At 41.0% G+C, this 27,794-nt stretch overlaps 1 protein-coding gene across 2 annotated transcripts in view; it reads left to right on the top strand.

The window, feature by feature from the left end:
* rab30 (RAB30, member RAS oncogene family) overlaps nucleotides 1–27,794 on the top strand; it is an 87,411-nt gene that overhangs the window by 15,611 nt on the left and 44,006 nt on the right. The window contains exon 1 of one of the 2 annotated variants that reach the window (XM_043691649.1): nucleotides 21,184–21,194. The exons of the other annotated variant lie outside the window; for it this stretch is intronic. The gene's annotated coding sequence lies outside the window, so the exon portion shown is untranslated. Of the gene's footprint in view, nucleotides 1–21,183; nucleotides 21,195–27,794 lie in introns of those variants that run through there. 2 annotated transcript variants of the gene reach the window in all.

A 27,794-nucleotide genomic window follows, 5' to 3' on the forward strand; every position in this document is an offset into this window, starting at 1 on the left:
TCTTTTTCTGATTGGCAGTATCTCTGTGACTTAGGAGGTGAACAAAGCATGGTCGCCAAATTTGCAGGTGACAAAGATAATTGAGGAAATATTTTGTGAACAGGATATGACAAAGTTCCAGACAGAAAGAGGTAGGTGTGGGCAGTAATTGGGAAAATGGAGTATAATGTGAAATTGTTTACTTTTGGCAGGAAGAATAACAAAGCAGTATGTTATTTAAATAGAGACTGTAGAATTCCAAGGTGCAGCGGGAACTGTTTGTTCTAGTTTGTGAGTAAGAAACAGTTAATCTGTGAGTACAGCGAGCAATTAAGGAAGCTGATGGAATGTTATCCTTTTATTATGAGAGGAATTGAAGATAAAAGTTAGGATGTTCTCCAATTTCTGCAAGGCACTGGTGAGACTACAACTCTCATACTGCATGCTGTTTTGGCCTTATTTTAAGAAGAATGCATATGCATTGGAGGCAGCTCAAAGGAAGTCATATGAACTGGTATTTTCTCAAAGGTTGGACAAAGAGAATTTGTTTTCACTGGAGTTTAGAGTGAGAAGGCGCTTGATTGAAGTATATCCGGTCCTGAACAGCCTTATCAAAGTGGACATGAAAAGGATATTTTCCCTAGTAGGTGAGTTCAGGGTTGGGAAGAAAGATTTCCCTCCTCCAAGTCAGTTGACAGATCTTCTGTCCTTTTCTCAACCTTCCATACTTTTTTCTAATACTTTTGTTCTTTCCCAGAACCATAAAATGTTTCCTCCTTTCTCTTACCTTGAACTCTATCAGCCTCCATGTTCAATGGATTGTCCCCTGTCACTTTTGGCACTGCAGTGAGTCCATTATTAAGGTGCCCTTTTGATCCAGAGATTGACCCCTCCATTGATAGTCTGGTCGAATCCACAGTTGATCCCAACACCACCTCACTTTCTTAAGCTACTTTTCTATTTACTGTTAGTGTTGAACAGCTACTCTATTACCTCTTCCCTTATCACTTTTCAAGACTTCAAGTGCTCCTTTCCAGTGGAACCTGATTTACATATATGGGCTTTCTCTTTGAAATTGTGAATTTTTCACTGGATGTATATAATCTTGCTGTTTATGTATTCTTGGTGGTTTTATCATGTGGAATTTGATAGCTGTAATTTGACAGTATTATTGTGCCAATCTTTTATGAAAGTGGACTTTGGTTTGGCAGTTTAAGGTAGCAGTGAAGTTAGCAGTTCTGTTGGTAGTAGTCTAAGGTGTTGAACTATGGACTAGATTCTCTGAGATCAGTCCAAGTTGTGAAGTGGAATTTAAAATTGGAATTTGTAATCATACTTGATGCTAATTTAAATTGAACTTTTCTATTTGTTTTGGAAGGTGATTGGTTTGGAGATGGTTAGAGACAGGGGAAATGGCAAAGTTATGAAGTTTAGGGAGGAAAAGTATTTTATATTTGAAGCACTGGTGGACTGGATGTCTGTGTAAATTAACGAGCACAGGATTAATTGGCCAGGGGATCTTAATTGGATTAGCAGATGGCTTGCCAAGCTTTTGAGCTACAGTTTCTGGAGGGTGGAAGATCGAAGGCAAGCTGGGAAGGCACTGGAAATGTTGAGTCTCGAGGTAATAAAAACATTTATCATTATTCCAGCAATAGACAGGTAGAAGCAGTGATATTCCACAAATGGAAATATGCATTTTTTTGTTTTTGACAGAATATGGGATTGACTACTTGAGTCAAGATAAATAGAATTCCAAATATGAACTGTAGGGTTCAGCTATAACCATGATCTGAGTGGGCTACAGATGGGAATTGTGGCAAAGACAGAAAACAATGGTTTCAATCTTGATATTTACTTAAAGGAAATTTTGGTTCATGTCGGATTTGATATTGGAGAAGTCATTTTCACTAGGGGCAGTGGAACTGAATGTTGTCAGCATATATTTTCTTCAGGTGTCTGCTAACAAGGAACACCCTTACCAGAAGGTAAAAGGTCATGGATTGAAGCCTACCTCCAGAGATTTGAACATGAATTGAGAACCTCCTTGATTCCATTAGAGATGTTGTCTTTTGGCCACAACATTTATAAGAATGGAAAAACAGGAATAAACCATTCAGTTTCTTGAATCTGTGGGGGAGATAACAACTTAATTCCACAAACATGCACTTTTCCCATATTCATCAATTTACACAAATCCATCAAGCTTCCTTTTTAAAATTGACGATTGGTCTAGCATCAATAGGCATATGTAAAGGAATTTCAAATCTCCTATATACTCTACAGTGTTGTAGAAACTTTCCCTAATTTTATTTCTGGAAGATTTGGCAATGTTTTAGTTATGCCTCCCAAAATATAGGCTGTCCAGCTCATGGAAATAGGTAAATTTGGGAGAAACCGATCCGACCAAATCACCTCCTTTTCTTTTAAAATCCGGGCAACACAGTTTTAGTTTCTTTAAATTTCATGAAGTAGTTTAACTATTCTTGTCCAGCTATTATTCTAGTAAAACAATATGACGCTCCCTTCAAAACGTCAGTTCTCTGGTGTAATCTAATTAGCATTTTGTTTTCAAATGCATATTCTGATTTCTTTTTTCAAACACTATTTTCTCGGTAACTTGGCATTACTGTGCCTAAAATTTTTTAAAACTAGAAAATTATTTCCGATGAGTTTTTTAAAAAAAAAAACTTGAAGGCCATAGTCTGTCCCAAATGTCCATGGTGTGGCTTGATATTTTTGAGTTATGGTAGTGAGAGATGAGTTTGGATTCTACCAGTGAGAGTATGAACAAGTGTATTGAATTGCCAAGATGCCCAGTATTTAGAGCTTAAAAATGTGTTGCTTGAAAAGCGCAGCAGGTCGGGCCGCATCAAAGGAACAGGAGAATTGACGTTTCGGGCATAAGCCTGAAGAAGGGCTTATGCCCGAAACGTCGATTCTCCTGTTCCTTTGACGCTGCCGGACCTGCTGCACTTTTCCAGCAACACATATTTAAGCTCTGAACTCCAGCATCTGCAGTCCTCACTTTCTCCTCCAAGATGCCCAGTATTGTTCAGTCAAGTGAATTTTTGTTTTACAGCAGATTTTTATTTTCCAGTTTTTCAAATTTGTTTCTCAAGAAAAGCTAGTGAGCAAATTTTGAAATTTTATCAATTCAAAGGGCTTTAAAGGTAGCACTGGAAATGTGTTGCTGGAAAAGCGCAGCAGGTCAGGCAGCATCCAGGGAACAGGAGAATCGACGTTTCGGGCATAAGCCCTTCTTCAGGAATGGGGAAAGTTTGTCCAGCAGGCTAAGATAAAAGGTAGGGAGGAGGGACTTGGGGGAGGGGCGTCGGAAATGTGATAGGTGGAAAGAGGTCAAAGTGAGGGTGATAGGTCAGACTGGGGTGGGGGCGGAGAGGTCGGGAAGAAGATTGCAGGTTAGGAAGGCGGTGCTGAATTCGATGGATTTGACTGAGACAAGGTGGGGGGAGGGGAAATGAGGAAACTGGTGAAACCCGAGTTCATCCCTTGTGGTTGGAGAGTTCCTAGCCGGAAGATGAGGCGTTCTTCATCCAACCGTCGTTTCGCTGTGGTCTGACGATGGAGGAATCCAAAGACCTGCATATCCTTGGTGGAATGGGAGGCACCTCCTGCGGTTGCAGGGGAGGGTGCCGGGAGTGGAGGTTGGGTTGGTGGGGGGTGTGGATCTGACTAGGGCGTCACGGAGGGAGTGGTCTTTACGGGGTGCTGGTAGGGGAGGGGAGGGAAATATATCCTTGGTGGTGGGGTCCGTTTGGAGGTAGCGGAAATGACGGCGGATGATGCACTGTACATGGAGATTGGTGGGGTGGTAGGTGAGGACCAGTGGGGTTCTGTCCTGGTGGCGGCTCACCTCCCTCCAGCATCTGCAGACCTCACTTTCTCCTTTAAAGGTAGCACAGTGAGTAATTACTGAACCTCCAAACAATAGACTGAAGTTGAAAGCCCTGGACTTAAAGATGCTGTGGCTGAATACATAGAATATAGGCTAAGGGGTAGTAGAGGTGAAGGGTTGTTTTCAAGACTTGAAGCAAGTATATGTGGTATCCACCAGGAGTCAATTTTGGGGTCACTTTTATTATGTATTCATAACCAAACTTTTGGTATGCAGGGTAAAATTTAAAAGTTGCTTATGACACAAAAAAAATGGAGTTTAAAAATGAATACCAAATGTCTGGACATATAGATTAACTGCTGAAATGGACAGAAATATGGCAGATGCAGTTTAATTTAGCTATGTCAAGTGATGCATTAGGCAGGTAGAAAGTGGCAAAGCAATATCAAATAGATGATACCATATTTAAGGGGTGTATTTGCAGACACCATGCATGTGCATACACAAGGCTTTGAAGTTGAGAAAGCTGTTTAAAAATACCTGCAGCATTCTTTCTTGACAAATCAATCATAGCAGAAAAAAACAAAGTTGTCTTAAACCTTATATTAAATTGCTGGAGATATTCTCTTTGAAGCATTGTATCCAATTCCATTTAAGTCTAACATATATTACTCCCATTTATATACTCTGAAAGCCATTTTGTTTCATTTCTGATTTTCACTGATTATAATGCTGAATCGTAAGTATATTTGGATTTGCATTTAAGTTGTGAATAAATGTATTTTTTAAATTCATTCATGAAATAGGAACATCATTCATGAGGTGAACGCTTATTGCCTGCCCCTTATTGTCCTTGAGAAGGTGGTGGTGAGTCACTTGTGGGTGTAGGAACACCCACAGTGCAGTACTGTTAGGAATGGATTTTGGACCCAATGACAGTGAAGGAATGGTGGTTTATAGTTTCAAGTCAGGATGGTATATGACTTAGGGAAACTTATAAGTAGTGTGCTCCCATGTATTTCTCCTTCTAGATGGTGGAGGTTAGGAGTTTGGAAGGTTCTGTTATAGAGGGGCCTTGGTGAAACACAAAGTAAAAATGCTTAAAATCATAGTGAGTAAGGCAGCATCCATAGAGCGAGTAAGCAAGTGTTTCAAGTCTAAATTGCTCTTCTTCAAAACTGACATGAAGTGTGGAGGGGGGAGCATTTATGCTATAGTTTGGGGGTGGAGTTCTGGGGAAGAAAGGGTGCTGATCGTGTAGATTAAGTGATCGGAACGTGAGAATGGCAGAACAATGGTGTATTCAACTGTCAGACTGGAAAGAACAGATGGTCCCACTAGAGTTGGGGGAGGGGAAGAGAGGACATGGTGACAAAGGATTCAACAAGTAAAGCTAAAAGAAAGGGAAGAGGTGGGAGTGGGTTCACAGTCTGAAGGTGTTGAACTCCACATTAACTCCACATTAAGTCCAGAAAGTTGGAAAGTGGTCTGAACATGATGCCATTGATGCTGCCTGATGCCTGTGATTTTCAGTGGTTTTTTTTTGTTTTCAGTACAAATTCCAGCATCTGCAGTAATTTACTCCTACTTGGTGAAATACTGATGTGCATCTTTATAATTGGTGTATATTGGTGCCAATGTATATTAATGGTGAAGGGAGTGAATGTTGAAGGTGTTAGATTAGGTGCTAGTCAAGTGTTTAGAGCTTCTTGAACTTTGCTGGAGCTGAATCTATTCAGGTAATTGGAGAATACAGTATTCCATCACATGCCTGACTTGTGCCATGCATTGGAGAGACAGGAGGTGAATTGTGTGCTGCAGAATTCCGAACTGCTAACCCGCACTTGCTATAAAAATATTTATTGTCTGGTCTAGTTTGAAATGACAACCCATAGGAAGTTCATTTGGGATTCAGAGATGCTATTGCCATTGAAAATCAAGTGGAGGTGATTAGATTTGCTTTTGTTGAAGGTGGTCATTGCCTGGCATTTGTGTGATGCAAATGTTAATTGTCAGCGTAAGCCAGGTTTTTCTGTATTTGAACATGGACTGCTTCACTCTGAGAATTCACATCTCGTGCAGAATATTGTGCAATCCATTAATGGTCATCTCTGCTTTTCATTTTATGGTAGAGGGAAGGTTATTGCAGCAGCTGAAGATGGTCCTGCCTAGGATATGGCTTAAAAACTCCAATGGTGATTGTATTTTGGCTGAGATTACTCTCCTTTCTCCCCCCCCCCCCCCCATCCCACCTCGATTTTGCTTTTGTGCTAAGTACACCTCTAACCAGTGTAAAGTTCTTCCTGATTCCCATTTAACCAGTTTTTGGGCTCCTTGATACAGTTAAATGCTGCTTTGATGTCAGTGGCAGTTACACTCCTTTCCCTCTTGAGTTTAGCTCTTTTGTCTAAGTTTGGACTAAGGCAGTAAGGAGACCAGAAGCTAGCTGAGCCGAGTGGATTCAAACTGAGTATTGTTGAATAAATGCTGCTTGATAGCACTGTTGATGACATCCTACATTACTTTGATGATTTGAGAGCAGACTGTTGGAATGGTCATTGGCCGGTTTGGATTTCTCCTGCTTTTGTGGACAGGAGGCATACGTGAGACGTGTCTGAACTGGGTGTGGTAAGACTGCAGAGCTTGGATCTGACCTATGAAATTGTGGGATTGCTTATTTATAGAACTCTGAATGTGCTAGGACAGTTTAATTGCCTAGTTGAGGCATATGGGGACCCACGTTACCTTCACCAATTGTGGCATGGATTTTAAGTGTAGTGAGGGGCTCTTGTAGTGCAGGTTGATTAGAAAATAGGTAAGAACATGGTAGTCTTGATGGAGCAGTACAAACTTTTCAGCCACAACTGGAGTGCTGTGTACAGGTCTGGTTGTCACATTATAGGAAGAATGTGATTGCACTGGAGGGAATAGAAAGGACATTCACCAAAATGTTGCTTGGGATGGAACGTGGAAAGCTGGATAAGCTGGGATTGTTTTCTTCAGAGCTGAGAAGGTTGAGGGGGAAGCCTGATTGTGTACAAGATTGGAGACTGGTACAGTTGAGAAAAGAAGCGAGTCAAACAGGGCAGGCAGGAACAAAGCAGAGAACAAGGTAGGACTGATAAATGCAGTTTAGTTTATTTCCATGCAAGAGGCCTAACAGGGAAAGCAGATGAACTCAGGAACATGGGACTGGGATATCATAGCAATTACGGAAACGTGGCTCAGGGATGGACAGGACTGTCAGCTTAATGTTTCAGGATATAAAAGCTACAGATAGGATGACAAGTGTTGAGGGGGAGTGGCCTTTTTGATAAGGGATAGCATTGCAGCTGTACTGAGGGAGGATATTCCTGGAAATACATCCAGGGAAGTTATTAGGGTGGAACTGAGAAATAAGGGATGGTCACCTTATTGGGATTGTATTATTAGACCCTCTCAGTCAGAAGGAAATTGAGGAACAGATTTGCAAGGAGATTTCAGTTACCTCTAAGAATAATAGGGTGGTTATGGTCGGGGATTTTAACTTTCCAGACATAGACTGAGACTGCCATAGTTATTAAGGGTTTAGATGGAGAGGAATTTGTGAAGTGTGTACAAGAAAATTTTCTGATTCAATATGTGGATGTACCTACGAGAGAAGGTGCGAAACCTGACCTACTTTTGGGAAATAAGGCAGGGCAGGTGACTGAGGTGTCAGTGGGGGCACACTTTGGGGTCAGTGACCATAATTCTATTAGTCTTAAAATAGTGATGGAAAAGGATAGACCAGATCTAAAGGTTGAAGTTCTAAATTGGAGGAAGGCTAATTTTGATGGTTTTAGGCAAGAGCTTTGAAAAGCTGACTGGGGGTAGATATTCACAAGTAAAGGGATGGCTGGAAAATGGGAAGCCTTCAGAAATGAGATGAGTCCAGAGACAGTATATTCCTGTTAGGGTGAATGGAAAGGCTGGTAGTTATAGGGAATGCTGGATGACTAAAGAAATTGAGGGTTTGGTTAAGAAAAAGAAGGAAGCACATGTCAGGTATAGATAGATCAAGTGATTCCTTTAGGCTATAAAGGCAGTAAGAGTATACTTAAGAGGGAAATCAGGAGGGCAAAAAGGGGACATGAGATAGCTTTGGCAAATAGAATTAAGGAGAATCCAAAGCGTTTTTACAATTACATTATGGACAAAAGGGTAACTAGGGAGAGAATAGGGCCCTTCAAAGATCAACAAGGCGGCTTTTGTGTGGAGCTGCAGGAGATGGGGGAAGATACTAAATGAGTATTTTGCATCAGTGCTTACTGTGGAAAAGGACATGGAAGAAATATAACCTGGAGAAATAGATGGTGCCATCTTGAAAAATGTCCATATTACAGAGGAGGAAGTGCTGGATGTCTTGAAATGCATAAAATTGGATAAATCCCCAGGACCTGATCAGGTGTACCCTAGAACTCTGTGGGGAGCTAGAGAAGTGATTGCTGGGCCTCTTACTGAGATATTTGTATCATCGATAGTTACAGGTGAGGTGCTAGAAGACTGGAAGTTGGCTATTGTGGTGCCACTGTTTAAGAAAGGTGGTAAAGACGAGCCAGGGAACTATAGACCAGTGAGCCTGACATCAGTGGTGGGCAATTTGTTGAAGAGAATCCGGAGGACAGGATGTGCATTTATTTGGAAAGGCAAGGACTGATCAGGGATAGTCAACATGGCTTTGTGTGTGGGAAATTATGTCTCACAAATTTGATTGAGCTTTTAGAAGAAGTAAAAAAGAGGATTCACGAGGGCAGAGAGGTGGATGTGATCTATATGGACTTCAGTAATGCGTTTGACAAGGTTCCCCATAGGAGACTGGTTAGCCAGGTTAGATCTCTCAGAATACGGGGAGAACTAACCATTTGGACACCGAACTGGCTCAAAGGTAGAAGACAGAGGGTGGTGGTGGAGGGTTGCTTTTCATACTGGAGGCCTGTGACCAGTGGAGTGCCACAAGAATTGGTGCTAGGTCCATAACATTTCGTCATTTATATAAATGATTTTGGATGTGAGCATAAGAGGTACAGTTAGTAAGTTTGCAGATGACACCAAAATTGGTGGTGAAGTGGACAGCGAACATGGTTACCTCAAATTATAATGGGGTCTTGATCAGATGGACCAATGAGCTGAGAAGTGGCAGATGGTGCTTAATTTAGATAAATGCAAGATGCTGCATTTTGGGAAAGAAAATATTAGCAGGACTTATACACTTAACGGTAAGGTCCTAGGGAGTGTTGCTGAACAAAGAGACCTTGGAATGCAAGATCACAGTTCCTTGCAAGTGGAGCTGTAGGTAGATAGGTTAGTGAAGAAGGCGTTTGGTATGTTTTTTTTTATTGGTCAGAGTATTGAGTACAGGCGTTGGGAGGTTATGTTGCGGCTGTACAGGACATTGGTCAGGCCACTGTTGGAATATTGTGTGCAGTTCTGTTCTCCTTCCTCTTGGAAGAATGTTGTGAAACTTGAAAGAATTCCAAAAAGATTTACAAGGACGTTGCCAGGGTTGGAGAATTTGAACTATAAGGAGAGGTTGAATCGGCTAGGGCTGCATTCCCTGTAGCGCCAGAGGCTCAGGGGTTTATAAAAGCATGAGGGGCATGGTTAGGATAAATAGACAAAGTCTTTTTCCTGCGGTGGGGACATCCAGAACTAGAGAGCATAGGTTTAGCGTGAGAAGGGAAAGATATAAAAGAGACCTCCGGGGCAATGTTTTCACGCAGAGGGTGGTACGTGTATGGAATGAGCTGCCAGAGGAAGTGGTGGAGGCTGGTACAATTGCAACATTTAAGAGGCATTTGGATGGGTATATGAATAGTAGGGATTTGGAGGGATATAGGCTGGGTGCTGGCAGCTGGGACTAGATTTGTGTTGGGATATCTGGTCGGCATGGATGGGTTGGACCGAAGGGTCTGTTTCCATTCTGTATATCTCTGACTCTATTTATGAGGCATCTGGACAGATGAATAGAAAGCAGCTGTTCCCCTTGAAGAGTCAGTGATAAGGGAGCATAATTTTAAAGTGAAAGGCAGGATGTTCAGAGGTGATTTGAGGAAAAACCGTCTCCTCCAGGGAGATGTGAGAGGTCTGGGAGGATAGTTGAATTGGGAAACCTCTCAACCATTGAAAGAGTACTTAGATAAGCATTTGAAATGCCATAACATTCAAGTTTTATGAGCCTAGTGTAAGAAAGTGGCACTAATATGGGAAGCAGCATGTTTTTGGCAGCCGGTTTAAGAACCCCTGCAGCACTGTATGGTTCTGTGCTGTTTGGCATGCAAGTAATCCTGCATTGCAGCTTCACCAAATTGACCCCTTGTTTTTAGGTGTGCTTAGCATATGTACCTGCATTTTACATTGAACTAGGCATGATTCTTAGTTTGGTAGTACTTGGAGAGTGGGATTTATGTGGGGTTTTAAAGTTACAGATTGCAGTTGACTGCTATTCTGCTGTTGCTGGTGGCTCACAGCATCTCATTGATATCCAATTTTGAGCTGCTAGGTTACTTTAAAATTTATTCCATTCAGTAGTGTGGTGATACATCACAACGTCATGGTGACGTCTTATGAAGGTGGAACTTCATCTCCACAAGGACTGCGCAGTAGTTTTTCCTACTGATGATGTCATGGACAGAGCTGTCTGCTGCACATCGATAGGTTGGTTGGGATGCTTGGTTTCTCCCTCTTTTGGTTTCCTTATGACCTGTTGCATGCCCAGTTACATAATCATGTCCTGATGTCATGAGGTTTCAGGATCAAGAATCAATGTTAAGGACGCACTCAGCAACTTGTTCCCAGCTGTATGCCACTGTTAGTGGGACAGGACGTGCTCGGGTGGTGGTGGTGTCCGGTACATAGTCATTTGCACGGAATCATCCTTTATTAAAAATACCTGACATAATCAGAGAGCATGTTGGACAGCTGCCCTCATTTTGGCACAAGATGTCTGTAGGATTGACAGGGCTGAGAGGGGTGGGGGCGATGGTTTCCAGTGCCTGAATCACTACTTGGTCATTCTGGTTTCATTCCTTTTTTCAGAATTGTGATGGTGCAAAAGATCCATTTTGACTTGGTGCCAGAGAGCCATTGTAGACACAATACTCAATGTCCTACCATTGCACAAAAGCATGTACATTTTAAGTAATCAGCTAATTCCCTCTTGAATGCCTCAGTTGAACCTAGTTAAAAATCCCACACCACCAGGTTATAGTCCAACAGTTTTATTTGGAAGTAGTAGCTTTTGGACTGCTGCTCATTTATCAGGTAGCTGTGGAGCAGGATCATAAGACACAGAATTTATAGCAAAAGATTAGTGTCATGCAACTGAAATGATATATTGAACAAACCTAGCTTGCTGTTAAATCTTTTAGAATTGGTCGTAGGTTTTGGTTCATTAATATGTAAATTCCAGAACTTCTTTTAAGTCACATTCTTGAGATAACTTGAGATTTTATTTAAAAAAAGGTGATATCTCCGCTCAGACAATGCATTAAAAGTGTGAGGTTAGAGTCTGTCTGTATCCCAATCTTGAGACAGATTTGGTTCTATTTCCAAAGTAGGAATTTAGAAAATGTTACATGGATTGACTGCCTGCAGATTGTATGCTTTTTGAACAAAAATAGAATTTGTCTGCAAATACAATTCTGGAAATGCAAATTCACCCCACAGACTTACATGCATGAGAGGGAGAGAGGGAGAGAGACCATGTGTTTACATGTGTGCATAAGTGTGATAGAGTGTGGGGTGTGTCTGAGAGGGTCTGCATGAGTGTGAGAGTGTATAGTGCAGTGGGATCTCCTGTAGTGTGGCATGAACCCAAGGTCTTGGTTGAGGTCATCCTTGTGTACCGAACTTGGCTATCAGCCTCTGTTAGGCCACTCTGTGTTGTTGCGTATCCCAAAGTCTGCCTTGGAGGATAGTCCCATGAACATCAGAGGCCAAACGTCCCTGCAGAAGTGGTCCCTGACTGGGAGGGCTCATCCCTGTCTGGCAATTTGTTGTGCAGTGTCCAGTCATCCGTTGTCGTAGCGTCTGCTTGGTCTTGCCAAAGTACCACGCCTCAGGGCCTCCTTGCCTGCAGCGTATGAGAGAGACAACTTCACATGAGTATCTGCTGTGTACATGATGGGTGGTGTCTCCACATGGAATGACGGTATCCATATCGACACTCTGACAAGTCTTGCAGTGGTGACCGTGACAGGGTTCTATGGTGTTGTGGTTGATGTTGTCCAGAAGGCTGAGCAGTTTATGAACAATGGTCTGTTTAAGGTTTGGTGGTTTAAAAACGGTTGGAGGTGTAGGGAAGACCTTGATGACCTGCTCATCCGCATCGATAATGTGTTGCAGGCTGCGAAGAACCTGACATAGTTTCTCCGCTCCCTGGATGAACTGGACAATGAAGGGTACCTTATCAGTTGCATCCCGTGTCTGATTCCTGAGGAGGTCGTTATGGTTTCTCGATGAGTTGAGCATTGTAGCCTGTTCTTATGAGGTGTCCTTCAGCACCTTTCGGTGTCCGTCATGTTCCTTACCTGAACAGATCCTGTGTGCGTAGGGCTTGTCCATAGGGGATGACTGTTTTAATATGTTTAGGGTGGAAACTGGAGAAGTGTAGCATCATGAGGTTCTCCATGGGTTTGTAGTAGAGTGAGGCACTGAGGTGCCTGTCCTTGATGGAGATGTGTGTGCCCAAGAATGAGACAGATTCTAAAGAGTAGTCCTTGCTAAGTCTGGTGGAGTGAAACCTGTTGATATCACTGTAGTTGTTTCAGTGACTCCAGAGGAAGAAAGTGTCATTAATATACCTGATATATAGTACTGGTTGGAGGTCCTGTGCAGCAAAGACGTTTTGTTCGAACTGGTGCATGAAAATGTTGGCATATTGAGGTGCAAATTTGGTCCCCATGGCTGTTCCATGTGTCTGCATGAAGAACTGGTTGTCAAAGGTAAAAACGTTGTTGTCAAGGATGAAGCAGATGAGTTGTAGGATGGTGCTCAGAGATTGGCAGTTGTTATGTTGAGTAATTAGGCAATGCCATCATTCGGGGGGATGCTGGTGTAGAGTGCTGAAAAGTCCATTCTGATGAGGAATGTTTCTGGACACTCGCATCAATCAACGACACTGCCCTGTGGCCCAACATTTCAACTCCCCCTCCTACTCAGCCGTGGGCATGGAGGTCCTGGATCACCTCCACTGCCGCTCCCTCACCATCCGATGCCTGGAGGAGGAACGCCTCATCTTCCGTCTCAGAACACTTTCAAACTCAGGGCATCAATGTGGACTTCACCAGTTTCCTCATTTCCCCTTCCCCCACCTCACCCCATTTCCAATCTTCCAGCTCAGCACTGTCCCCATGACTTGTCCATGTGCTTTTCCAGCACCACTCTAATCCAGAATCTGGTTTCCAGCATCTTCAGTCATTGTTTTTATCTGGTTTGCCTAGTCAGTGGGTGCTGAGTTCCTGTAAGAAATCTGTCATGTAGTGACAGAAGCTGGGGGTACCCTGTACAATGGGTTTCAAAGACATAGCCATTGCCTGACCATTCTCTGGCACCTCCATCAGTCGAACCTGCCACTGCTACATTGAGGTATTGCATTCAAGACCCTAACCACGTGAAAAAGCTTCTTTTTTTTTAAATCACCTCTCATTTGCTTTTTTTTAGAAAATAGTACTTTAAATTTGTGTTATCTGGTTCTCAAATTTGAGTGGGAACAGATTTTCCCTATTTACTCTGTACAGACATTTTATGATTTTGAACACTGATATCAGATTTCTTCTTAGTTTGTCCCTCTCCAAGAAAAACAGTAATAAATTCCCAAATCTTTCCTCCTAACTGAAGTGTCTCATGCTTGGAACCATTCCCATAAACCTCATCTGCACACACTCTAATGCAATCAAATCCTCCTGCATTGTGTGATGCCTACAACTGTACTCTGTATTCTAGCTAGAATACAAACTAATATCTTATAGGTTCAGCATAACTTCCTTTTTGTAAAAGCAAAATACTGTGGATACTGGAAATCTGAAACAAACAAAAAATGCTGGAGAAATGCAGCAGGTCTGGCAGCATGTGGGGAGAGAAACTGTTAACGTTTCGAATCCGAGAAGATAAATTATAATGCTCTTGAAATATTAACTCTGATTCTCTCTCCACAGATGCTGCCAGAGTTTCTCCTGCACCTTTTTGTCTCCTTTCTCTTGTACTGTATATCCTATTAATAAAGCTTAATATACAGGATGTTTTATTAGTAGCTCTTTACCATCGGGTAGCTGTCTGTCTTGGCTTAATTGTGAGTACATCCACTTTGATCCTGCACTTCCTTTAAAATGATACCCTTTTATTTTATGCTGTTTCTGCATGTCCATTATACAAAGTGTATTGCCTCCCACTTCTCTGCACTGAATTTCATGTGGAACTATCCCTCACTCCATCAAACTGTCAATGTTTTTTTACGTTCGACACATACTTCCTCAGTTTACAGTTAGATACAACAGAGTAACTGGTCAGCAAGTTCAGAGGGCGTTTCCAAGTCTATTGGGTCGCTGTGGATCTTGTCAAACTAGGTGAAGATGGCAGATTTTCCTTGCCTGAAGTCAAAAACTCATCTCGTTCACCAGTGATTTCATGGTCACCATTAAACTAGCTTTTCTTAATTACAGATTTTAATAATTGAATTCCTATTTTACCATCTCCTGTTTATGGAGTTCATACCCATGTTCTGAGAGCACTACTTCAATGTGTCCATATTAGTTCAGTCACAATGTCACCATGCATCTACCTCCCCAGGGTTGAAGCCCTACTATGGATCCTTGAAGGATTCCAGTCATCCACCCTGTCAATTCAAATCAATTGACCATTATCCCTACTCTCTAACCCCTTCTTAGCTAATTTCATAATGAGAAGAAGAATTTGCCTTCAAATCCAGGAGTTTCACCTTAAGGTCCTCTAAGGAATTTCTGAGGAATCAAATATTTGTCTTCTGGAAGATGAAGTAAATAACTTCCATAGACATTCTTCTGACAGTTACTTCAGCTTCCTCTTCAAAATATTTGATTAGCTCCGTCAAGCATGACCTAATCTTTATAAAGACATTATGGTGTTAAGTCACACAATCATGAATTATGGACTCTGGCGATCTGCTGAAACAGTTGTTCAACTTTCTGGTCTATAATTCACTGGCTTGATTCTGTCTCTTAAAAATGCACTAAACATATAGTAAAGTGCTTTGCAACATCATGAGATAATGCAAAACCACTTCTCAAATGCAGTGGTCTTCCCATCCTTCCAAGTGACCTGCCTTGGGAGAACTTTGCCAAGGAGCAGTCTGTAGCTAAGAAATAAAAAGGGACATAGGTAGATTATTGAAGGATTCCAAAGATAATGGTATGGGAAGAAGCAATTGAAAGAACATCTACATATGATTGGAGGTCCTATCAAGTGGATGTTTTCTCAATGGGAAAAAAAAATCCTATGATATTCTTTTGAAAAGGAGAGGAATTATGATTTGTTCTTTAATTAAATCATAATAAAGAACCATTTGGTCATTATAGTATTGCTGTTGTGTGGGTTTGCTATGTGAGACTAGATGGCAGTTTCTCACCTTAAAACAGTGATTTCATTTCAAAGGTACTTCATTGACTGTAAAGTATTTGGAGTGTCTGGACATCATGAAAATTTATTGATTTCTATTGTTTCTGCTCAGCACTAACTGAGAGGATAAATTTGTCCCTTTTTTTTTGTAAATGACGCTCTTTTGTACATGGACTCGCTCTCTCTTGCTCTCTTAATAGAACATTACAGCACAGTACAGGCCCATCGGCCCTCAATGTTGCGCTGCCCTGTCATACTAATCTGAAGCCCATCCCACCTACACTATTCCATGTATGTTCATATGCCTGTCCAATGACGACTTAAATGCACTTAAACTTGGCGGATCTACACCGTTGCAGGCAAAGCATTCCATGTCCTTACTACTCTGAGTAAACAAACTACCTCTGACATCTGTCTTATACCTATCTCCCCTCACTTTAAAGTTGTGTCCCCTCATGTTTGCCGTTCCCATACTTGGAAAAAGGTTCTCCCTGTCCACCCTATCTAACCCTCTAGATTATCTTGTATGTCTCTATTAAGTTACCCCTCAACCTTCTTCTCGATAAGGAGAACAGCCTCAAGGCCCTCAGCCTTTCCTTGTAAGACATTCCTTCCATGCCAGGCAACATCCTAGTAAATCTCCTCTGCACCCTTTCCAAAGCTTCCACATCCTTCTTATAATGCGGTGACCAGAACTGTACACTATACTCCAAGTGTGGCCGTACCAGAGCTTTGTACAGCTGCAGCATAACCTCCTGGTCTGGAACTCAATCCCTCTATTAATAAAGGCCAAAACACTGTATGCCTTCTTAACAACCCTGTCAATCTGGGTGGCAACTTTCAGGGATCTGTGTACATGGACACCGAGATCTCTCTGCTCATCTGCACTCCCAAGAATCTTACCATTAGCCCAGTACTTTGCATTCCGATTATTCCGTCCAAAGTGTGTCACCTCACACTTGTACACATTTAAACTCCATTTGCCACCTCTCAGCCCAGCTCTGCATCCTATCTATGTCTCTCTGCAACCTACTACATCCTTCGTCACTATCCACAACTCCACCGACCTTTGTCATCCGCAAATTTACTAACCCACCCTTCTAAGCCCTCATCCAGGTCATTTATAAAAATGATGAACAGCAGTGGACCCAACACCGACCCTTGCGGTACGCTGCTGGTAACTGGACACCAAGAAGAACATATTCCATCAAGTACAACCCTCTGTATTCTTTCAGCAAGGCAATTACTGATCCAAACTGCTGTGTCTCCCATAATCCCATTCCTCTGTATTTTGTATAATAGCTTACTGTGGGAAACCTTTATCGAACACTTGCTGAAATTCATATACACCACATCAACCAGTTTGCTCTCATCTACCTGTTTGGTCACTTTGTCAAAAAACTCAATAAGATTCGTTAGGCACGACCTACCCTTCACAAAACCGTGCTGACTGTCCCTGATCAGATTATTCTTTTCTAGATGGTTCTAAATCTTATCTCATAACCTTTTCCAACACTTTACCAACAACTGAAGTGAGACTCACTAGTGTGTAGTTACCAGGGTGTTGTCTGTACTACCCTTTTTGATGCTTTCATTCCACGAACTATAACCTGTTTCACAATGCTGTTGTCTCTTGAGTACACCACATCAACAACTATATTTTCATCAACCCTCTCTGTTGTATCTTCAAAAAGACGTAAGTGAATGTCATGTCTGATTAACTTTAACAGATCCATGATGGCTGTTCTGATGTAATGCACATTAGTCCATGTGATTGTTAATTCTATCCGAAATAATTTCTATATTTCAAATATTTCCAGCAGTTTCACCATCACCACCAAAGTTCATCTCTGTATCAAAAAGTGGCGCTGGAAAAGCACAGCAGTTCAGGTAGCATCTGAGGAGCAGGAGAGTTGATGTCTTGAGCATAAGCTCTTCATCAGGAATGGGCGAGGGGTGCCCAAGGGGGCTGAGAGATAAATGGGGGAGGGTAGGACTGGGGGAAGGTAGCCAGGAAGGCGATAGGTAGATGAAGGTGGGGTGGGGTGGTGGTGATGATGGAGTGGAGCAGATAGGTGGGAACGAAGATGGACAGGTAGGAGGCCAGTGCCAAGTTGGAGGATTGGATCTCTGATAAGGTGGGGGGAGGGGAGATGAGGAAACTGGTGAAATCGACGTTGATTCCATGTGGCTGGAAGGTCCCATGGTGGAAGATGAGGTGTTCTTCCTCCAGTTGTCAGATGACTAGGATTTGATGGTGGATGCGGCCCAGGACTTGCATGTCCATTGGGGGAGTGGGAGAGGGAGTTGAAATAGTCGGCCACAGGGCAGTGTGGTTGTTTAGTGCGTGTGTCCCAGAGATGTTCTCTAAAATGTTCCACAAGTTGGCATCCTATCTCCCCAGTGTAGAGGAGACCACATCAAGACAAGATACAGTAGACGCGGTGTTCAGAGGTTCAAGAAAATCTCTGCCAGATGTGGAAAGATCCTTTTAGGGTCTTGGATGGAGGTGAGGTGTGGGTGCTGGTTTTACACCTCTTGTGGCAGCAAAGGAAGATGCCGGAAGTGGAGGGTGGGTTGATGGGTGGCGTGGACCTAACGAGGGAGTCGCGGAGGGAATGGTCTCTGTGGAAAGCTAATGGGGAGGAAAATGTATCTCTGGTGGTGGGGTCTGACTGTAGGTGGTGGAAATGGTGGAGGATGATGCATTGTATCTGGATATTGATGGGGTGGAAAGTGAGGACCAGGGCGGTTCTATCGTTGTTGTAGTTGGAGGTGCGGGAAGTGGAGGAGATGCGCTGGAGGGCCTTGTTGACCATGTGGGAGGGGAAATTGTGGTCCTTGAAGTAGGAGACCAACTGAGGTGTTCTGAAGTGGAATTGATCCTCCTGGGAGCAGATGTGGCAGAGGTGGAGGAATTGGGAGCATAGCATCTCATTATGCTTCCTCTTTCGTGGGCTTTCATTGACCTTTTTATATTTTGAGAAAGGAAAGTTAATATTTTCTGTTTGTGTTGATACCCCTTAAATATTTTTCATTGCATCTTAATTGCTTTTTGTAGTCTTTTAAATTGCTGCGAACTGGAGTGGGCTATTTAATTCCTAAACTCGGTCTGTCATACAATGAGATCATAACGGACTATGATCTCAGTCCATATATAGGCATTTGACCATCAACCAAAACCTTTGAATCTTGAACTTCTAATTAATAATTGATACAAAGGTGATTCTAGACTTTTAGTATTGTTGTGTGTGAATGTTTGTTTTTCCTAATGCTCAAGGTTTGATTATAGTTTTTAGCCATGCCACCTAGTCCTAAACTCCTCAGCTGCCAGAAATAAAATTATGCTCTTTCCATTAATATAATGCAAACCTCCATCAAATTGCTAGTTAAAACTTTTAAACTCCAAGAAACTCAGTCCTGGTTTATTTAATTTCTCCACATAGCTTTCTCTGTGGAGGGAAGCTATCATTTTGTAAACTCTCGAACTTGTATTTTCCCCCAAGGTCAGTAAACTTCCCAGGGTCTGGTGCAAAGAACTACAGAAATACTTCCGATGTAGTTTCACCAGAACCTTGTATAATGTTATGGACAAGGACCGAGGCAAACTGAACCCCCTTCTCTTTGCATTTGTGTCTAAAGTTCAATTTAACTTTGAATATACTGAGGTGTTTCTCAAATCCCAAGTTGGATGAAGTCAGCTTTAAATGTGATGTTCAGTCAGCTGTCTTAGATTTAAACCAGTAGTGTTATTTATTTTCACTTCAATCAGAGTGGTCTTGCATGACTTCACATACAAACAAGAAAAGTACAGATTGAAAAATTCCTTCAAACTTTGCCATCTCATCTTGCTATTCTATCTCCCTTCCTGGTACTATTAGTAGAAAAAGAGTCACTTCTGTTTTCTCGAATTTGAGATAGTTCCAAAACATTTGAGGCTCTAGTTCTCAGGGCAGGCTTAGGAGCCTGAATCTGTTTGAGACTAGTCAAGAAAGCAGAAAGGTTCTGGATATCTGATGGAACTTATTAAATTATTGGAGTTTTAGCCATGTGATGCTGGCCATCAGCTGTATCATTGATAAACACAGATGAGGTGCCAGTAGACTGAAGGTTGACTAACGTGGTGCCACTATTTAACAAAAGTGGTAAGGAAAAGCCAGGGAACTATAGACCGTTGAGCCTGACATCATTGGTAGACATGTTGTTAGAGAGAATTCTGAGGGACAAGATCTACGTGTATTTGGAAAGGCAAGGACTGATTAGGGATGGTTGTGTGCATGTGAAATCGTGACTCACTAATTTGAGTTTTTTTTTGAAGAAGTAACAAAGATTGATGAGGGCAGAGCAGTAGACGTGATCTATATGGATTTCAGTAAGGCATATGGCAAGGTTCCTCATGATAGACTGGTTAGCAAAGTTAGACACGTAGAATATAGGGAGAATTAGCTATTTGGATATAGAATTTGCTTGAAGGTGGGAGACTGAGCGTGGTGGTGGAGGGTTGCTTTTTAGACTGGAGGCCTTGACGAGCAGTGTGCTACCAGGATCAGTGCTGGAAAAACTGTTTTTCATCATTTGCATAAATGATTTGGATGTAAACATGGTAGGTATGGTTAGTAAGTTTGCAGATGAGCTATAGGAAGAGGCTAGATAGGCTGGGGCTGTTTTCTCTGGAGCTTCGGAGGCTGAGGGTTGACCTTTATAGAAGTTTATAACATCATGAGGGGGCATGGATAGGGTAAGTAACCAGGGTGAAGGAGTCCAAAACTCGAGGCCTAGATTTAGGATGAGAGAGGAAAGATTTAATAGGGACCTAAGGGGCAATTTTTCACATGGAGGTTGTGGTGTGTATGGAATGAACTGCCAGAGGAAGTGGTGGAGACTGGTGCAATATCAACATTTTTAAAAGGCACCTTGATAGTTATATGGATAGGAAGGGTTTAGAGGGTTATGGACCAAATGGGACTGGATTAATTAAGGCTACCTGGTTGGAATGGATGAGTTGGACCAAAGGGTCTGTTTCCATGCTGTGCAGCTCTATAACTCAGATGCATTATTCATGTTCTAATCCAACAATTACGTCTAAGGGGCACACCGGAGGATATGAATAGTTTCTTTTGGCATTGCTAAAAGCACAATTAATTCTGAGGTGCTGTTATTTGTCCCTGGGCCAGGATCTACAGTATTTTGCTTTTATTAGGAGTTTGAGCTCTCTGTTTTACAGCATGTCCATACAGTAAGAAGTTAGAAATCTCCAGAACAACGAACTTTGTAGCCACGTTTCTCTGCAATTCACTGTTAGACATTTCCAGAAGCTTTGACCTATCATGTAAGTGGTGTAATCTGTGGCTGCCATTTTAAATGACCAGCAAAGTATTTTTTTGTAAATGAAAGTATCTTTTTTAACAATTTAAAATACTGTACTTTTTCGTATCTGTGACCATGACAACAGGATAGCATGATTGCTACTTGTTGTCATCTAGTTTTGTAGGTATAATGGCCAACTTCCTTCTGATTATTCCTTATCTTTGTTTATAACATTTAATGATCTTTGTAAATGCACTTCTGAGTCTTCTAGGACTGTTGATGTTTCTAGACCTTTCAACATTTTAGAAAGGTCTAAAGAGGATAACATTGCTGACCACTCATTCGTTGTTCATGTTTTAGAATAAATCTTTTTCGTTGTAGAATATAATGTATAATTTACATTTTAACTGGAGAAAATCAGGTATTCGAACCGAAACAAGTTGCGAGACTATTCTGCTTAGTAGATCAGAAGAGAGAAAAATATAAAACAAAAGGAAGGAGAAACTTCAATGCGTGACCTAACTGAAAATAGAAAATTGAAACATAGAATAGAAACTGACCCTCTGAGTTTCCCTGGGAAAACAAAAATCTGTCCTGGAGGATTGGAAAATTAGAATGCATCTGGTTGAGACTATAAAAAGTGAGGCAGAACCATCAAAGTAATTTGGCAAATGAAGAGTTAGCATTTTGCTCTGCCTACAGAGGAAGGCTATCTAATCATCATTTTACTTTAGCTACTTTATAATATAAGACCATAAGACATAGGAGTGGAAGTAAGGCCATTCGGCCCATCGAGTCCACTCCGCCATTCAATCATGGCTGATGGGCACTTCAACTCCACTTACCCGCATTCTCCCCATAGCCCTTAATTCCTTGTGACATCAAGAATTGATCAAACTCTGCCTTGAAGACATTTAGCGTCCCGGCCTCCACTGCGCTCTGCGGCAATGAATTCCACAGGTCCACCACTCTCTGGCTGAAGAAATGTCTCTGCATTTCTGTTCTGAATTTACCCCCTCTAATTCTAAGGCTGTGTCCACTGGTCCTAGTCTCCTCGCTTAACGGAAACAATTTCCTAGCGTCCACCCTTTCCAAACCATGTATTATCTTGTAAGTTTATATTAGATCTCCCCTTAATCTTCTAAACGCCAATGAATACAATCCCAGGATCCTCAGCCGTTCCTCGTATGTTAGACCTACCATTCCAGGGATCATCCGTGTGAATCTCCACTGGACACGCTCCAGTGCCAGTATGTCCTTCCTGAGGTGTGGGGACCAAAACTGGACACAGTACTCCAAATGGGGTCTAACCAGAGCTTTATAAAGTCTCAGTAGCACAACGGTGCTTTTATATTCCAACCCTCTTGAGATAAATGACAACATTGCATTTGCTTTCTTAATCACTGACTCAGCCTGCATGTTTACCTTTAGAGAATCCTCGACTAGCACTCCCAGATCCCTTTGTACTTTTGGCTATATGAATTTTCTCGGTGTTTAGAAAATAGTCCATGCTTGTATTCTTTTTTCCACATTGCAAGACCTCTCATTTGCTCACATTGAATTCCATCAGCCATTTCCTGGACCACTCTCCCAAACTGTCTAGATCCTTCTGCAGCCTCCCCACTTCCTCAGTACTACCTGCCTGTCCACCTAACTTTGTATCATCGGCAAACTTCTCTAGAATGCCCCCCAGTGAGTCTGGAGTCACATGTAAGGAAGTCTGCCTCATTTACATGAAGCAGATAATTTTTTATAATAATCAATAGTAGTTGCCATTAGACACTTTTTTTAAAATTATAGATTTTATTAAATTGAAATGCTAACGTTTTCCATAGTGGGGTTCATACCCATATCCCCAGACCATCAGCCTGAGGCTGTATCTTACTAATACTGTGAAATGACCACAATGCCACTGGAAATGTGATGCAGTTCAATAATAAAGCTTTGTTACGATGAAAATAAATTGGTTTTAAAATCTTCAAAGTTTTTGAGAAAAGATTACCCCCTCCAACATCAAAAAGATGAATATACTCTATCAAGTAGAACTGCATAACTAAACACTCTATTTCATAACAAAATAAAGTCTGAAGTTTCTCATCTGAAAAGCAAATCAGAACACCAAATCACCCCCACAGGCTTCAAATGTATTGTTCTGATGTATTTTATACTTAGAAATAATAGCGAGTCACAGTGCGCAATTCAGTCAAGAGTGAGTGATAAAAATATTGATTCGGAAGCAAATTTTAACCAGAATGCGATCTACAGATTCAGAATTGTATTACTGACTTTATTTGCTGCAAGATCTTAGCTGTTAAATGTGCGTCTGTACTGATTTTTAAACTATTTGTCATGACGATGTGGCACTTCAAGTCCTCATCTAAATGCTTTTGAAATTTTGTGAGGCTTCCTGCCTATACCATCCTTTCAGCAGCAAGTTTCAGATACCTTCTGCTGGGTGGTAAGATTGTTTTGGCATGCATCAGTATGGGTTAGGATGTAGTAGTGAGTTGTAGTAGCTTAATAAGGAACAATCATTTAAATCTCTTGAAATTATTTCATAAAGTAATCTATCTCAATACACAACACTTTTTGGGAAAAATAATTATTCCTTGAATCCCTCTTGGGGATGAACCTCTGTACAGTGACCTCAACTATACCCACAAACTCCTGCCATTTTTGCTCTACTGTCTTCCCCGCTAGGCTCTGCTTCCAGTCTATTTTTGTCAGTTCCTCTCTCATGCCCTCATAATTACCTTTTATTTAACTGTAACACCATTACATCCAATTTTGCCTTCTCTCTTTCAAACTGCAGACTGAACTCTACCATATTATGATCGCTGCTTCCTAAGTGTTCCCTTACTTTAAGATTTTTTTATAGAGTCTGGTTCTTGATGATTAGATAGACTTCCTCTGAAGTTAGAGCAAAATGCTAACTTCATTTACCATGTTGAATTTGATTTGAGGGTTTATTTCAGTTTGAACACTGCTGGAAGATTGTTTCTTCCACTAGTTTAAAATTCAAAAATGATTTCCACTGATTGTAGAGAGATAAAAAGAAACAGATTAGTCTGGAAGTATTGAAAAGCAATCGGAACAAAAGAGATCTGCTGCCAAGGGATGGTAAATGAAAGTTTACCTTTGATAATAAATGGAATTGAGGATTTGAAACAAAATGTATCCAAAATACTGTGACACACGTATGATTATTTACTTCTGCAGGAATAATTTTAGTACGTTGTAAAATTAGCGAATACTTTTGGGAGCATAAAACATATGTGGGCATGGGCTATAGTGTTAACTTCTAATCATAATTTATTTGATTAATTTGTTCTCCACGTTATGTTCTTAATGTTTTGTTAAAAACAAATGAAATCTTGTGGCACAGTTTCATTAGTTGAAGTGAGACGTTCAGTTTTTTTAAAAAGAATGTTAGGGTTCCTAACTAGATGATCTTTTACATTTGTGTTGCATGGTCCATGTCAAAAACTCAATTGTTCAATGCATTTGCATATCCAATATGACATATTTTAAATATATCAATTTCCATGAACTGAATCTTCCCAAAAATAATGTTATTTCTGAGTTTTATGGAAGCCTTCTCCCATGGGCCCGCCCAAGTTTTTTTTTGCGCTGTCTTCCCAAACCCTCCTTGTGACCTATGCACCATACCCTCTTGGTGCTTCATTGTATTTTCTCACTTGCTACAGGCTTTGCTCCGCAGTTCCAGGGCCTCCCAGGATTCCTGGACTGGTGCCATTTTTAAAGACCAGCCATGCACGTGTCAATGGTTGGCAATCCCCAGCTGCCCTGCAAGTGTCAGACCGATGGTAACTGCCATTTTACTTTGCCATTGGGACCCTGGAGGCCCTGCTGCACAGTTGCAGATGGAGCACACCCTGAGATGCTGGTGAATGATAATCTGATTGTGATGGAAAAAGTAATGATCTGGGGTCACGAGGTTAATACTGTGACTTTCGTGTCATCAATTTTTGTCAGTTAGTTTCTGTGGTGAGTGGGAGAATGGGAAACTGCATATCAATTAAGTGAGATGACATAATAGTTAGGTTGTTAACACCAGCTAATAAACCTCTTGTTGCTCGCTAGCGAGAATCGCCACTTACTGTTCAACACTTGATTAGAAAATGGTACTTTTAGTCAGAAACCCAGAAAGCTCCTCATTGCCGATCTTGCGTGATTCTCCCAACTTTCTCATCAGTGACCACATTGTTCAGAGTCTGGTATGATTATGTCACATGCTATATTGTAGAAGAAATTTGAGGCTGCAAAGTTTAATAAATACTCTAATTTGGAATTCATAATTAAGATTGGGAAAGTGATGGGTTTTACATTTTTAATGTAAAATTCTTAACTCCCAGATACTTAGAATATTTTATACAAAGTAGTCCATGCTGTAGTTATTTAACACCTGTAATAGGAATAGTTGCACTTTTTCACCTAGCGCTAGCACAAGTGCAGCTTGTTCTCTTGCTAATCTTGTCACTGTGTGCACCAGCCAGCTGATGTCTGTACTGTCCTCTCTTGCCAGCCAAAGCCTTTGTCACTTCACATGATGGCTGCTTCTTGTCATCCTTTTCCTGAGTTGGTGTTGGTTCTTGCTTGAGCCCTTGCCTGCTCACCTTCTCCAGTTCCAGTTAGAGCGGCAGGTGTCTTATTGCACCCAGGAATGATACTGGATTAGAAACAGATTAAAGCAGGATTCTGTCCATTAAAATTGTCAAAATGTCTACAAATCTTCTAAGAAGTAAGAAAAGTGCAGCTTTCCATCTTGAAATGGTTCTCTCCAGAATTGTCATGATTCCTGCAATAATTGTTGGACCCAACCTTTTTAATTGGAACCTTTTTTTTGTTTAATTCTTAGAAGCATAGTTGCAGTTTTCAATCATGGTATTTGCTTTTCTAATTAATTATGGTCTGTGACCTTTGCAGGTGCCTGCCTGGGATTGTTGTTGGTAATGGCTTCACAGGCACCACCCCTGCAAGTGTCGGAGGTGTGTCTCTGTAGCTGTAATATCATCAAAACCATCCGTTACTTTATTATTTGAAGTGACAATTAAGATGGAGACTTTTTCAGAGTTGCTAGCAATTTCTGCTCTCACGAGCTGTTGCTGACACTCTTGAAAAGGATCGAGAGAGCGGAATGAACAAGTAAAGCAAGTTCAATGGCATGAGCCAAATTTTCCGTCTTTTCCAGCCACACCAATGATGTATTAAAGGCAACACAATTTCTCTTGGGACACAATTTTCATGTTTAAATAGCACTGTTAAATAAGACCATTTGAGACACAAAAATGACTTTGTTGCATTTCATCTGTCACTAAAGACCAGCTGCTGCTTTCTTCACATCTAAATGTCTCTGACCAATGAAATTGAGGAAGGATTTGAAGCTGGTAATGCATTTTGATACTGTATTTGTTTGTACCTTGTATTTATTTCTAACCCTCTCAGCTTCTCTTCACGTCTAAAGAGTGATCTAACCACAAATGAAACTGATTTATTGAACTACAACAGTGAAATGTTGCTGTGTCAAACGAGTAGTATATTTAGCATTTTATAAATTAAGGTTTCTTCTCAACACAAGTTTTCTGCATCAGAAAATATCATTCAGGCTGAAAAACTGGGTATGGAACTGATTCAAAACAGTAATTTGAACAATTTTAAGAAACTACAGTATATATTTGACATTGAATCTGAGGAGAAGTACAACATTCAGCTTTGACCATTTGCCTAGATTTTAGTGAGAAATATAGAGCTAAATCTCCAGATAAATGCCTGTTGCCCAGCAACAACATTTGTGCTTTGTGGACCAAGCATAGTCTGGTGACTAGCCTAAATTGCTTGTGTTTCTAAAATATAGTTTGTAACAATAGTTTATTTCACAGACATGGTCTTTATGTGGACCATAATGTAGTTGTTTTGGATGAAATAAACTGTATATCTTAGTGTGCGTGTTTCTGAATGCAAGATAATGTGGAGCTCCTGTAGATCTGCAGTTTATCTGGTGGCTGATTTATATGATCACTAAGACCTCTGGTTCCATACTTGCTTTACTGTGACTTTACTCATCTTGTTTGGGGTGCTAAAAGTTGGTTGTGTGGCCCAGATTAGGAGGGACAGAACAAACTGGGGATCACATTCCACAAATTATTGGGCCATCTCTGCTAAACATGCATATAAGTGGACTTTGAAAAGGGTCAGTTTGAGGTTTGGTTGAGATGATTACAGAAATCAGATTTCTTACCAGACTGTTGATCAGTTTTCTTGAAAACTGTTGGTCTGTCTCCATGTTAGACATAGTGAACTATTTTGTTGAAGGAGCTGATCTTTTTGATACACACTTTAACATTATGCAGAAATACAGCATTGTTAATTTGAGGCAGGATTGATAATTTATTTTTAAATGTAGGATTTACTGCATTTTTCTAACATAATGGGGCTCGGATATATTCTAATATCCCCGTCTTGACACAGATTACTAATGAAAAGTGCAATCTTCAGGTTTATGTTAATAACCTGAGCTGCTTGTGTGTAATAACGATACAAGAAAATTGAAATAACGGTATTGAGAATTGAAGGAACCTGAATATACAAAAGAGCAGAAAGGTCACTGTTGAAGCATTTGAAGGAGATGTACAAATTTTGGAAAGGAATGGTAATTGGTTGCAGAAAGGCACATTGACTTGGAAAGAATGGAAATTTGGGCATTAACTGGGGAAGAGGAAAAAGAAAACAAAGATCAAATAAATTTATAGTTCTAATTTGTGCCATACAATCTATGATGAATAGATCATTCTATTTAGAAACAAATGGCTTGATTGTCTTGTTCACAACACAACTGTTACCTGTTTAGCGTAAGCAAATGAAGTGATTGGATACAGCAGAGCCCCTACTGACAGGTTAGCACTATTTGCTGACTGACCCCAAGCTGCATATTGTGATAGGCTCACTCATTCAAAACTTTGGTTTTAGAGAATGTGTACCAAATGTAAGTCTTTTTGTAAGAAAAAAACTGTGCAAGGAA

This window comes from Chiloscyllium plagiosum, chromosome 6 (assembly GCF_004010195.1).
Source record: "Chiloscyllium plagiosum isolate BGI_BamShark_2017 chromosome 6, ASM401019v2, whole genome shotgun sequence".
NCBI lineage: Eukaryota > Metazoa > Chordata > Chondrichthyes > Orectolobiformes > Hemiscylliidae > Chiloscyllium > Chiloscyllium plagiosum.